General features: G+C 47.1%; 1 protein-coding gene across 3 annotated transcripts in view; it reads right to left on the reverse strand.

Annotated features, from left to right (window-relative positions):
* The window catches only part of BCAR3 (BCAR3 adaptor protein, NSP family member), a 147,490-nt gene that overhangs the window by 58,568 nt on the left and 76,000 nt on the right, over positions 1-12,922 (reverse strand). The window lies entirely within an intron of this gene.

Below are 12,922 nucleotides of genomic sequence, written 5' to 3' on the forward strand. Positions count from 1 at the left end.
GGACAAGTAGCAGTGACACACCTTGTGCTGCTACTTGTCCCTAGGAAATACCTGTACCATGCACCCTCTGGTGTGCAGCAGGTTACCCTGGGTGTGGTAGGGGAGGTTGGCCACAGCAGCCCAGCAACTGTGCTGGCTCTAGCAGCCTTACCTGAGGTCCTGAGGGCCTTGGGGAGCTGCAGCCACATTGCTCCTACAGCTGGGAGCCTGGCTGGCAGCTGGAGCAACTCCGGCCAGCCAGGCTCCAGTTTTGGGCAGCAAGCCCAGCTGCCACATGCACCACCCTGGTGGAGTTTTTTTTTGGTGTCATTTTTTTTGACACTGGGTTCTCCATGCAGCATAGAGAGAGCGAGCTGCGCGGGCAACACCTGCAAGATAGCAGCATGGGGAATGCCAGCTTGTGCAATGTGTAGCACCACAGACAGGTCTGCAGTGCCACATACTGCATGTCCATGTTTGTCTGGATGCCACCCTAACCTACCTTCTGTGCCTGACTTCAGACTAACACAGCTAATCACCTTGGCCTCTTACAGATGTTAAAAAACAAAGCAACAAACAAAAAGAAGCAATGCATTAGTTCAACCTGGCTCCACAGCGTTCGTATAGATAGGTGCTTCAGCAGGGCTTTTTGGTGCTTTTACCTAAAGCTGATTGAATCAGTTTTAAATAAAAGCCCCACTGAAGTGCCCGATCTATACAGACTTTGGGCAAGCTGGGTCCATCTAGCACGATGCTGCTTTTGGGCATGTGCTGGGTTTGGTGCAGGAGCACTCTGAGTTTAAAGTGCCTTTTTCTTTTCTTTTTTAAAACAATTGTAAGCAGCTCATGTTGTTAGAAATGGGGAATCATTCTATTGTGAACAGACTACAGAGCTTTCTGGCTTGAGAGGGCACGAGCTCCTTGAAGTTTAGAACAAACACACACCAAAACCAAACCTTTATCTGTTACAGAGCAGCAAAAGTACTACCCATATAGTACTCTGAAAGTCTGTGCATCATCCATCAGTTGAACAAAGTTGGCAAGTCCTGATTTTACATTAGTAAAATACAATGAGAGTGGAAAGTGCTGTTAGCTCTACTTTACAAGTGGAGGAAATGATGCAAAGAGGTTAAGCAATTTGCCAAAGCTGTGCAGCAAACAGATGGCAGAGACATTGAGGCTAGGGACAAACGTTATACATAAACTGGTTTAAGTGATCAGAAACTGGTTTAAACCTGTAACAGAACAGATGTTCAGTGTATATAAGCTAGTCTGAGAATGGCTGAAACTGGCTTGAGATAAACTTATTTGAATGCAGTATCAAACTTATCTGGTTGACTCAAACCAGTTTATACAATGTCTGTCCCAGACCCCTTACTGGTTTAACATAAACCAGACACCCCCAGCATCCCAACATGGTCTCTGGGCTGGGTGGGGCAGGATGGGGTGGGGGTCTCTGCTCCACAGCAAGCCTGGTCCCTCCCCTCTGCTCCCTGGCCAGAGAGAGCTTCAGAGCCTCTGGGCTGCTTCCCTACTCCCCTCACCACTCCCTGCTAAGCAGGAATTCCCCGCCCACCGACTTGCAGAGAGTTATCTGTGCATTAGCTAGCAGACCACATGCTGGCTATGGTCTGTGCTGAATCAACAGGCAAAATCAACAAGTAACTGGCAATGTCCCTCTGTTGTTTTCTTTATTGGGTGATAAACACTATTATCAATTCCCCGCTGGGCTAATCAGGGCTCCTGCCAAAGCCTGGTTATGACCCCCCTCAGCTCCATGAAGCGAGTGACCCCAAAGGAAGGGAGGGCTGCTCTAGCGACCCCCCGGTTTCTAGCCTGAGCCCCTACAGGCATGTGCCTGCATTTCTGGGATGTCTGTCCAGTTACAAAACTAATTTAGCCTAGCCAGGTTAGACTAACCTGCAAAGATTGAATCAATTCAGGCTCAGGCTTTTTGAATGCCTGTCCCTACCTTCAGTGCACATAAAAGTTTCAAACTGGCTGAAACCAGTCTGACATAAACCAGGTCGAATGTAGTATCAGACTTAACTGATTTGGCTCAAACTGGTTTATGCAATGTCTGTCCCAGACCCTTTGCTGGTTTAAGATTAACCAGAGACCCCCAGCATCCTGGCATGCTCTCTGGGGTGGGCTCTCTGCTCTAGCCCAGCCAGGCTGGCCCCTCCCCTCTGCTCTGCAGCCAGAGCAGGGACAGGCAAGGGGCAGGGTCTGGCCCGGGAGCAGTTTAATTCCCCCCTCTCCACCCCACCACCAGGGACCTGAGCCAGGTCTGCCAGGCACTCCCCCCTCACTGCTGCAGCACCATGGCCTCTGAGGCAGACGGTGATAGGGAGAAGAGTTTACCCCCACTAGCAGCCGGGTCTGCCCACCCTCACTGCCGCACTCCCTGTCCACGCCCCAGGAGCCCTGCCTGGCCAAGCCCCTGCCCCACCGCTGCAGTGGGAGGGGGCAGGGCCCTTGTTGGGGGAAGCAGCCCCTGTCAATGTTGGGGAACACAAGCCCCTTCCCAGCATGGATGCTGTGCTGCAGGGCTGGCAGAGCTGTGGTGGGCTGCGCACAGCAGCACCAGGGTCCGGAGCAGGCCAGAGCCCTCCAAGCTCCCCGCAGCGCTGCCGCACTCTGCAGCAGCTCTGCCAGCCCCACAGAGCAGCCCCTGCCGGGAAGGGGCTTATGCTCCAGGAAGCCACGACAGGCTGCTGTCCATCATGGTCACTCACCACTCCAGCTGCTGGATGGGGGTGGGGCCCAGCTGCTCAGTCTGTGCTTGGGACAAGCCACCTCCTGGCAAAAAGGGACTTTTATTCAGTCATTGGCCCCGAGCACAGGCCGAGTGGCAACTATGGCCAGACCGGGCAAACCTTGCTGTGGTGCCAGCGGCTGAATAAACCCCCTCCTGTTGGGACAAGCCTTGCCCTGAGCAGAGAGATTGCTGGCACCCCAGTAGGGTCTGCCCAGCCCAGTTGCAGCTACCACTTGGCTTGTGCTCAGAGCCAGTGGCTAAATATGCCCCCTCCTGCTGGGAGGGGGGTGGCCCTGACCATAGAGTGGCAGTGAGTGGGCCGGGCAGACCCCACTATAGTGCCAGGGGCCTTTCTGTGCTCAGGGAAGGCCCCTCCCTGCAGGAGGGTGCTTATTCAGCTGCTGGCACCATAGCAGGGTCTGCCCGGCCTGGCTGCAGCTCAGCCTGTGCTTGAGGACAGTGCCTGAATAAGTCCCCTCTTGCCAGGCCGGGGCTTGCCCTGAGCACAGACCAAGCGGCAGGGGTCAGGCCCTGCCCCTGCCTGGCAGCTGGAATAGCGAGAGGCAAGTGACTGTGATAGGAAGCAGCTTGTTATGGCTTCCTAGAGTGCAAGCCCCTTCTCAGAAGGGGCCACTCTGTGGGGCTGGCAGAGCTGCTGCAGGGTGTGGCAGTGCTACGGGGGGGCTTGCAGGGCTCTGACCCACTCCAGACCCTAGCGCTGCCGTGTGCAGCCCACAACAGCTCTGCTGGCCCCACAGTGCAGCGCCCGCACCAGGAAGGGGCTCACGCTCCCCCACATTATGACAGGGGCTGCTGCCCCCAACAAGGGCCCTGCCCCCTCCTGCTGCAGCGGCAGGGCAGGGGCACAGCCAGACTCCGGCTGGCAGGTCCCCTTGGAGTGGTGGGGGCAGAGACATGGGTTATTCCTCCTCCCTCCATCATAGGGGGCCTATTCTGGGGCAGGGAGCGTGGTGGCAACGGCGGGCAGACCTAGCTGCCAGTGTAGGTAGAGGGGAGACTAACTCCTCTCCCTGTCCCCTCTGCCTCAGGAGTCATGGTGCCCCATTTCTGCAGCAGCAAGGGGGGAGTGCCTAGCACACCTGGCTTGGGTCCCTGCTGGTGGGATAGAGGGGGGGGGAATTAAGCCCCTTTCTGGCCAGTTCAGCCTGGACTGGCAAACCCCCCCCATCCCCCCCCCAGCACAGCTTCCTTGCAGCCAAGGGCCTGTCCTAGTGCCCCCTGGCTCCTGGCCTGTGCCTGCATTGCCTCAGTCCAGAGAGAATGTCTGTTCTGTTACAAACTGGTTCAGCTTAGGCAGGTTAGACTAACCTGCAAAGATTGAATCAATTCAGGCTCCAGCTTTCTGAATGTCTGTCCCTAGCCTAAGCCATATCTCTAAGCTCTCAGTCCTGAGCTAATCACTATAGAATGCTCTCTATGCTGCATGCACACAATAATATAAATCCATAATGTACAAGATTACAACCAAAAATGCCAGCAGTCCTAATCACCCTGCACAAACACATAACCTGATTTTATTACCCAGTCTGTTTCATCGGATCATCTACAGAAAAACTGTATTTTCAAATGGCTACAGGTCGGGTGGGAGAAAGCGCAATCACAGCCACCTCTAAAAACAAACTGCAAATGAACATTTGTTTAAATAAAATAGCACTAAATTCTCCAACTCTCTTATGACATACAGAAAACTAGAACTCTTGGTTCCAGAATGATACCTTTTGTTAGACCAAAAATGGCAAGAAAATTGTCCTTTTCTGCAAGCTTTTGGGAACAAAGTTCCTTTGTCAGGCTCTGGAAAAAGTGTAGATGGTACAAGATGGTAAAAAGTCTCCTTAAGGTGGGAAATAAACTTCATTTTTGTACAGAGGGAACTGAAGATGGAAGGCTGTCCCTCTGGATCCATGAGAGTGTCTTTGTGAGCCGTGTTGAGTAGCTCTTTGACATGTTGTTCAGGTAGAATTCCTGCCCTGGAGGTGTCAGATGGCAGGCAGGGAGGTAAAAAAACTTGTTCTGCAATGAAGTTTAAAATCCAAAATTGGCTAAAATTTGTCATCTTCCATGTTTCATCTTTAGCTGCCGCTGTGCAAAAATTAAGTTTTTTCCTCACCTATGGGGACTTTTTACCACCTTGTACCATTTACACTTTCCCCAGAGCCGGACGAAGGGACTTTGATCCTGAAAGCTTGCAGAAAAGGCCAGTTTTCTTGCCATTTTTCAGTTGGTCTAATAAAAGGTATCATTTTGGAACCAAGAGTTCTAGTTTTTTTGTATGCATTTTTGTCTCAGACCAACACGGCTACCAAGTACACATCAACTCTCTTATTAAATTTCAAATAAGGTTAAAGCTTATCTTTCAATTTAGCTTGACTCTGTAGTGCTCTCCAGTCATCTTTGTTTACCTGCAGGATAGAAGCCTTAGGGGGAGCAATCTGAGTCCCACAGCATGTAAACTGTGGGTTCCCTTGTTCATTTACATTATACGTTTGGCTTCCTAATGATCAGATAAGCTCCATTTCCATTTAAACACAAGTACATTTATGTAGGAGTGGGTCATTAGCCCTGTAAGGCAAAAGCTGTTTAGTTCGGTAAAAGATAAAAGTAATTCTAATAAGGCAGCTTCTCACCTAGAGATTTACATTTAAACCATGAAATGTAGGTGACATTCACCAACACACTGTACAAACAAGCTGAAAGGAATATATTTTAACTTGTCTTAAGTTATTTCCTGAAATGGAGCATGGCCTTTAACAGCAGTGAGCTTGCCTCTTGTTGAAGTTTTCAGGATATCTCAGGAGTGGTGGCGAGATGTTTCTTTTTTCTTTTGAAGATGCTCTGGCATGGCTTTGAAACACAACAGATTTCATTGCTGCTGTAAGGGGGTGGTTTAGGACCGTCTCGCCCTGCAGCATAGCCTCTGCACCTTGGCTAACAACCATCTCCCTTGCTGCAAGCAGTTTTGAATATAGTGGCCTGGAAGCAACTTTGTGAGATGGTTCAATGTAGTTATTTCAGATGTACCAGTGGTGAAGAAACACTGCCAAAAAGTTGTGGAACTGAAGTCCACTCTGTGGCAGGGTAGACTCTGCTCTTTAACCCTGGTTGGCAGCCACTTTAGGAGTAAGCCCTGACAGATGGATACATAGATGAACTTTGATCTGGCAACTTCCATAGCTGAACTGGTTCCAGATGTACTGGCACTTCCCTTTTCTTTGGATTAAGCCAGCAAGGCCGAGAGCGGACTTTGGCGTGTGGACAGCTCAGTGTCTCCATATACCCTGCCCAGGTTTTTGCATCCAACTTCTCACTTGGCATAATTCTATTGTCTTGAGAGACAGACAAATACCTGCTACTGATGGTCTCCATGTCAGACCAGAAATTGTTCTGTGGAATGGTAAATAATCCATACATATTGTAATGCACACACACCGTAAAGGAAAGCATTTCTATATCTGAAAACAGGGGTATCAAAGATACAGTTGATGGGCTGGATGTGGCCCACAGAGCCCCTTCATCATACATGCAATGCATGTCCTGAATTGGGGGTGGGGGGGGGAGGGGAAGCAGTGAATGCATCCTTGACTGCCCAGGTTTGGGAGTGGGGTGGGCGGAAGGGCTATGTGTATGTGTCCTGAGACCTGACTCACACACAGTAATCATTCTAGCTGGTCCGAGATCCACATGCCATGAGGTGTTCCCTGCTCCCCAAGCAGCCTCTGACGTGTGCAGCACAGGAAGTGACCCTCCCACCCTCTCTAGCCAGTCCGGGACCTGCACTGTGTGTGGCACAGTCCCAGATCAGGTCGGGGGACACTGCATGCTGCACGGACTGGCCGACTTTGCATGCGACGTGGATCCTGGAGTGAGTCCATAGGCCTGAACTAGCCAGTAGACCAGTCCCATGCCACTTATCCAGCCAGTGAGGCCACATATGTTTCATACCCCTGTATTAAAAGAAACACACATGTGCACACTGGCCTTCTCCCCTCCCCACCCCCAAAAAAAAAAAAAAAAGCACAGTGCTTCGGCTTTCCTATTTGGGAGTCCAATTCCAAAACAAGATTGCTTGCAAGTTGCTCTAGGATTCAGAGAAGAATGAGAAAAGGAAGAAACGGTATGCTGCTGGCTCAGGAGGCCTGCAGATGTAAGCCATAAATGATGATCCTTTTCCACATGCCGTCTCTGGTTGATTTCCAAACAGACAGTCCATTTGTCCTTCGGCACAGTCTCAAGGAAAGATTTGAGAACATTCTTTAATCTTTGACTGCCCATTTCCAGGGATGGCTGCTTTGCTTCTTCTGCTACAACTGGACACCTTCCCACAGCAGAGCAGACCAGCTACCATACAGGCCCTGGTACCCAACAGCAAGTCTGTCCCACCTGACATTTTTATAAAAATCTTTGTGGGGAGGAAAAATATTAGGGAGTTTTTTCATTTAACTTTTCATTTCTGCTAACCCTATAAATTTTATCTGACTAGTCTTATTAGTTACCTCTGCTGGGGATACCCTTGAAAAGAACTTCCTCCACACCTGCTGGAAGACTGACCTTAAGCAGGAAGCAGAAACGAGAAAGAACTCATTTTTAGATCTTTAATGATCCAAGATCAGGGCAAGGCCAGAGAAATTAGGGAGTAGAGTTAATGTAGGGGTGGGCAATTATTTGGGCCTGGGGACCACATAGAGAGTTTTGATGAGCTGTCATGGGCTGGGTCCCCTCCATGCAACAACCCACCACAACTCTATGTGGGATGGGGCTGTGGGCAGGGAGTAGTGTTTGGGAGCTGGACAGGCGATCCACTCTGTGCATGCCCCTGCCCTGTGGCAGCAGTGAGGGAGAGGTGGGGTGTGTGTGCGAGAGGAGGGGAGCATTTGCGCATGTGCGTAGAGGGGGAGTGGGAGGTTGCTTGGGTGCTAGGTCCTGGGAGCCAGCTGAAGGAGGAGGGACACATGCAGCAGAACTTGCCCATGCGGTTCAGCCTGCAGCATTCTGCGTGGGGCTGAGCCCCATCAGCTTCCATCTGGAGCAGCCTGCATTGCACTTCTGCTGGTGCCTGCCAGCCCTGCCTTGGGCAGCACATCCAGTTTACTGGATGGGTTGCTGCTGGTGGCTTCTTGTCCTGCTCCTGCCCCACCATTCTGGGAGGGGCAGGGAGCGGGACAAGAGCTTCAGCTGGGTGGCTCTTACCTCAGCACACTGGGCTGCAGCTCCAACTCCTGGCCACCTTCCACCTGCAGCTGGCTGCTCATACTGGTTGGAAGAAGCAGGTGGAAGGCAGCTGGGAGTGGGAGCTAGAGTGAGAGCTTGACACACAGGAGCAGAAACCACCCAGCTGCAGCTCCACCCCCTGGGCTGGAGGGCCACAGAAGGGGCAGTGGCAGGGGGAGGTGCCACTACTGAGACGTGAGACAACCTGTGCAGCACCTGTGGGACTGCAGCTGCACAGGGAGCAGCCCCCCCTGGAAGTTGTGTGCATGAGCTGGGACCAGGGTAGGCAGGAGCACAACACTAGCCGCCCCAGGCCAGACTTGGCCCCATGTGCAGTGCCACAGGGACAGCCATGGGCCAGCTCCAATCAGCTGACAGGCTGGATCCAGCCCAAGGACCATAATTTTGTCTATCCCCATGTTAAAGCATGCTGGCAGAAAGGAAGAACTGTTTATGGAAATGTACCAGAACTTTTACCATGTCTAAGGAGTTGCTTAAAGACTTATGAAGAAAAATCTCCAGCTGGCATTGCACCGCCTGGGCTACATCTAGATCTCCTGCCAGACCACTAGCATAGCATAGGATCCTTTCCACTGAATCATGCGTTTTCTCACAAACACATTCTCACAACTACACGTAAGATGACTCATGTGAAAATGATCAGGACCTTGTGGCAGGTGGTGGCCTATTGTCAATAAAGGCTGACAGTCCCTGTCCTAGCAGATGTTAGTTTTATACATTAGGACTGCAGAATTATGAGCAAATGCTCTAAGTGACTGTTGTTTTTAATTTGCACATGGATACTTTTTTCCTATGATACTGTTTGTTCCTTAGTTGTGTATTATTGGTGTAAATATAAGAGTACCTCCACTAAAAAGCCTTTTATATTTAGTGTCTGGATGTTTGTGGATTACAGAACTGTACCAGCAACTAGTGTCAATGTTAGAAAACACTTGCAAGAAAAAGTCCATTTTGTACTTTAAAAACAAAACCAAAAACCAGAGACCATCAGTAAATTAACTCAAAATGTAAAACACATTGCAGGCCAAGGCACATTGTTTTCTTAAAGCACAGATTTACCTCCTTTAGCACAGCTAAAATTTCCATGGCAAGATTGAGAACATGGATCCAGAGGGACAATTCACTAGAGGCTCATTCCCATTTAGACTTATCTTGCTAATGGGAACTGCACACACAAACCACCTTGTACACTTCAGCGAGGATAAGCATATTCGCATCCCTAAGTCTGTAAATGTGTGATGTGCAGTCGCCTTAAATTATATCCTCATGAGATACGAAAGTTTGGTTTTAAATCTCATGCATAGGAAACATATCATAAACCACAGGAAATGTCCTTTTAGTCTGACACTGGCCTGTTTAAGCCAGAAAAATGCATGTGAATAAACTGACCGTATGCTGACATCAATGGCTTAAAATAGTAGAACAAAATATTATTTTAAATATACCTTGCTTTTGTCTGTGTATTTCACACTTTCTTAGTTTGGACAGTGAATATAGACTGGTCAATTTGCATTTGTTTATAGTTAATTACACTTTTAGGTTCTTAAGTACAGCGACCAGAATAAATAAATAATGCCTGGACTGCAAGAGCATATTTATTTATTGGTAATTCTAGCCCCACTTAATTTGATGATGCTTCTCTCTAAGTAACCTGGTTAAGTTTTAAAGGCCATAGCTGAACCAGCTTTAAAATTATGAGAAACATCCTAGGCAAAAACAGGAACCTACTGATTTGGATGAAAATTGGCAAACAGGACATCTGGAGAGTTGGCTGTAGAATCAGCAGCTTCAATCACTTCAAAAAGTATTTAAAGATCAAGAAACTAATTGATGGTAGCCATTAAAACTGCCCCTTATTAGTCTATAAAAAGCACGGACACCCAGATAGAATGCAGGGTAGGCAGAACCCTTGGCATAAAGCAGCATAGGGGACAATTTAAGAGGAATGAAGGAGACAGAGCCTCTGGCAGGGGTGGTAGGAGGAAAGAGTTGTACACAAGAGTGTCCAGCATATGGCAGAATAGGGGGCAAATGAGATACGAGAGAGAGAGAGAGAAAGACTGGTATAAGAACCTGAGAGAGGACAGTGACAAATTCAAAGTGCCCCTACCCTATACAGTATACTCTGTCTACAGAAACATTCAAATTTCTAAAGGTACTATTTATTAAATAGAAACTCATGTTTCAAATCAATTTTTGTTAAAGGAAAAACTTCTGTATTTGTCTTCAGCCTTGTAAAAATCTGACTCCCAGCTAACCTGACAAGGGTCTCGTTAACACTGAAGTCCTGATTCCAGAATTGTCTCCACATACTGAGCCCCCTGCACCCATGCAGACCACCACTAAAGTTGGCCTATGCACAGGTTGCAGAACTGGGGCATAAATTGCCAATTACTATTACAATTTTTAAAAGTGTATTTATATCTAAAATTAAACATTTATAATATTTAAAATATAAAATATAATTTTTTATATGTACACACATACACATATATGTACAAAGTGTAACCTATCTTTCCACATGAAAGTGAGCAGCATAGTTGTAACGTAGAGTGCCAACCAAGGGTCAGCGACCACCCACAGCCACCACCAGCAGGGATCACGGACTGCCTGCAGATGCCACTGGCGGTGGGATGGCAAAAGGCAGCTGCCTGCAGGCGCTGCTGATAGTGTTGGTAGTGCCTTTTTGCAGGGGGTGCACATACACCCATGTGCACCCCCTACATGTTGCCCCTCCCTTGTGTTGAAGTTTTGTTTCTATAGTTGCCTAAATAAAAACGTTTTTTGGGTTTGTTTGGTTTTTTTAATTAAAGCACATTGTAAAGATTTGCACGATATATTTTTTAATACATTATTTCTGAGATATGTCATTACACGTGCACAAACCCCATCCAGATAAAACACGTGGGCCAAGAGAATTAATAAACTAATTACACTCTTTGTTTTTTCTTATCTTGAAATTCTGTGCTCTAGGCTAACTGCCTACTACAGCAATGGAAAAGTCAATGTGAAATTAACAGCATTTAATCTGAAATTGGGGTGGGAGGAAGCTTTTAAAAATAAATTGCATGAATGTTTTTCAGCAATGTCTTGTTTTAACATCAGATTCAGTATTATAAAAAAATATGCCCATGTTTATATATGATAAAGACTAGTCCACAAATCACGCTTTGTTTTTATGTGGTCATGTTTGCTGATGCCATAAAATGCAAGACCTTGTCTATATTGTATGTACAGACATGTTGTGACAATCCAACTGTTCTCTGTCACAGGTAAAGATTGTAAGTTATTGCTGTTTAAAAAAAGATGAAACAGTCTAGCTGGACTTGAACATTAACGTGTGAAAAGAGTTCTAACTGTATACAGTTGACACTTTAACCTGTGCTACTCCATAAAAAGCTACAGAACAAAGTTAAGGTAGGAAACAATTCTTCAGGAATTACTACACAGACGTTAAGCACATTTTACATAATTTACTGAAACAAAGTACTTGGAAGTTAAATTATTTGCAAGAGTACAGTTCAACTTGTTTACTAGACTGACCCTACTTTTGAAAAATGTCAGGAAGGCTACAGAATAATATTTGAACTGAAAATTGCTTCTGCAACTGTAAAAGCAGGAGTGGTTTTTGAAATAAGACCTGCAAACAAGGCTCAAAATTACATAAAATCATGAACATTCTACACAGTGGATACTTCCCCATCAGAAAATTAATTTTTCACTTTGGAGTAAATCAATTTATGCTAAGCAAAACTTTGAATAATTATTCCTAGCAGCTGGTAAGTTTCAACACATCCTAGGAGAGGTCCAGCATGAGCATGAAGTCATGGAAAAAAGAGCACTCTCTTATTCATTAAAATACTCACAACTGTAGAACAAGCTGTTTTGTGATGTTTATGTGCATTTATAGGATTAGGGGAAACCTAGTTCTTTTCTTCCATGCCACAAAATGCTAAGCTACTTGTGACACTTTTGTCATTTATTCTTGGTAGAAAGTCTGGCGGGAGTTTTACCCATGTAAAACAATTCAGAGGGAGAGATGTATTAACAGGTCATGAACAAGGACATAAATTTTGCCTGGCATAGATTTAAGCACACAGGTTTGGAGCTTGGACCAGATTCCTTCGAAGTGATTATAAACCTTTCATATAAATCTCATTCCTACTGCAGGCCCATAGGACAATTTATGGTTTCATATCAAAACTATGTGAAATTCAATATGACAGTTCTGAAAAAAACTCATTAGTTTCAACCAAAGTTAATACTGAACTTTATTCTAATCACTCTTAAAGATAGTCAGAGCTGCTATTGCTTAATCTGAATACCAAATGTTTGAAATCAGGGGGAAAAAAAAATCTGTAGTGGGTGAACACCCACTACAGACAAGCAGAATGAGACATTGTCACAAGCCCATTTACCCAAACACTGCAACAATTCACACAGCTCCAAACGGGAAATTTGGATGGTTGTATGCAGCACTAGAAGGAAAAAATAGCACGATGCACTTGTTTCAGAATGGGGAGACTGAAGTAACTTTCAACACACTCCATAGCTGTTAAATATTTCATTTCTTGCTAATGGTTCCTAAGCATCTTTTTCTATCATCATCTAAATTAGGGGTGTCAAACTCATGTGGCCCCATGGCCCGGATTAGTGGTGTGGTGCTGGCCCACGGGCTGGATCAGACCTACAGACCCTGAACTCCCATCCCTCCCCCCACACCCCATGACAGATCCAGTACATGTGGTACTCATGCCAGGATACATACCACATGCCCCAGCTGATCTAGGACAGACACTGTAGGTAGCACCTCCTGCCTGGTCTGGGACTGTGCCAATGTGGTGGCGGTGGGGGCAGAACCCAGACTAGCTGGAATGGGAGCTGTGTGCAATGTGGGTCCTAGGACATGTATGCTGCACATGACGTGCCCGCCCC

The sequence above is a fragment of the Crocodylus siamensis genome, chromosome 5 (assembly GCF_052110815.1).
Source record: "Crocodylus siamensis isolate JL-2025a chromosome 5, ASM5211081v1, whole genome shotgun sequence".
NCBI lineage: Eukaryota > Metazoa > Chordata > Crocodylia > Crocodylidae > Crocodylus > Crocodylus siamensis.